The sequence below is a fragment of the Zea mays genome, chromosome 1 (genome assembly GCF_902167145.1).
Source record: "Zea mays cultivar B73 chromosome 1, Zm-B73-REFERENCE-NAM-5.0, whole genome shotgun sequence".
Lineage (NCBI taxonomy): Eukaryota > Viridiplantae > Streptophyta > Magnoliopsida > Poales > Poaceae > Zea > Zea mays.
In genome coordinates, this window is record NC_050096.1 from 167,540,149 (window position 1) to 167,541,817 (window position 1,669).

Genomic DNA, 1,669 nt, shown 5'->3' on the forward strand with positions numbered 1-1,669 from the left:
TGTTTTAGCGGTATATTTAGCCGCACAATATATTAGAGGTTGTTTAAAATAACCTTAGAGTGGCCCGGGACGTTAATTTTATAGAGCTCCGCCACTGGTTGAAGACGGTCTTATAAACGAGTGTGAGAAACTATTTATGGGTGTGAACACAAAATAGAATTTACGCAAAGTATCCGGATACGTTCCCAGCACCAATCGAGTCCCTCCACTCTTGATCTGTCGGCTATGGGCCTGTGGCTGCTGCGTAACACGGTGGCATCACAGGGTCAGCAGATCATTAGAAAACGACGTCTCGTCGTTCTTCGTCTTCAGATCTAGGGTTCTCTCGTGCTCTGTTCTCATCTTCTGCTCGCTGGTGTCCCCTCTCTCTCACCCATGGCTTCGGCGGCGGCGGCAACTCAGGTACTCCCCCTATCCATCCCCCATGGGGTTAGTGGTGTAGACTGGGGAAGGATCTCCCTTTACCCTCACGCGAAGCAAAATCCTATCCCCTTAATCCCGCCCGCCACCCTCCGCGGCGGCTCATCGTCATTAGCTCAGGGATTAATCTGCCCCACGCGGCCTGGGTATGGGTTCCGGTGGTTTTCGCGTGCGATGAGTTGATTATGCGGCCTGGCTATGGGTTCCGGTGGTTCCCGTGCGATGAGTTGATTAATCCGTGGCTTGGCAGGTGGGGACTTACTTCCTGCGGAACTACTACAACCTGCTGCAACAAACCCCCGATGTCGTCCACCAGTTCTACAGCGAAGCCAGCACCATGGTCCGCGTCGACGACCTCACCGGCACGACCGCGGCTGCCAACAACATGATGGTTTGTCGCAACCTTTCTGTTCGCCCTCACTGTCCATCTTAGATTGCGTTTCTTCTTTATTTACCATCGTATCCTTTGGTTTAGGATTTTTGCCTACTCAATCTACACATGAGCTGTTGTTGTAATGTACCACTATTCATGGCCCATCACTTAGCTCATAGAACCTTACTCGCTGCTATGTGGCACACTTACATGCATATGTAAGTAAATATTACCTTGTACTACTACCTGCACTTTTGCACTCAACAACTTCTATTGCATTTAATCTGAGCAAACTTTGCTGTGATTGTTTATCCACGAAACAGAAGCAGAAGAGAAACCGAGAAGAACCCAGCTTAGATCAGACTGAAGAACTAGATGCGGTGGACGCCTTCAAGACCTGCTGACATGAGGGCTGCTAGTCAGAGCTGCTGTTTTTGGCCTGTTCTTTGACATGAGGGTACCCAAAAACTCTAGTTGCTCGTGGGTGTCAACTTTTTATTATATGCTGTTATGTTTGTGCAAAATCAACTGAAATGTGAAGTCAAGTGGTGATGCTGTGAACTGAGTTTAGTGTTGTCCACTTAGTTTGTATGATCACTGGAATACTAGTTGTATTCATCTACGGAATATGGAATTGTGTGCTCATTCCTCTGTTCTAGTATCTTTTGCAATTTTCAATAAAATTATTCTCTGCACATCTGTGACCAAACTGGTGGCATATAATAAAACATATGCCACGTCAGCGCTGACGTCAGCTGCCACGTCAGCGCTGACGTCAGCTGCCACGTCATACGCCATCGGGACCTTTCAAACGGCTGTTAATGACCAAACCACAGCTCTATCTATGACGATATCGTACCGTCACAGAAACCAAAC

At 47.8% G+C, this 1,669-nt stretch overlaps 1 long non-coding RNA gene across 1 annotated transcript; it reads left to right on the top strand.

Moving 5' to 3' along the window:
- The first annotated feature begins 277 nt into the window (after positions 1 to 277).
- LOC111590603 (uncharacterized) lies at positions 278 to 812 on the top strand. Its single transcript, XR_002749740.2, has 2 exons — positions 278 to 402; positions 671 to 812. It is a non-coding gene; the product is annotated as an uncharacterized lncRNA (long non-coding RNA).
- The last annotated feature ends 857 nt before the right edge of the window (positions 813 to 1,669 follow it).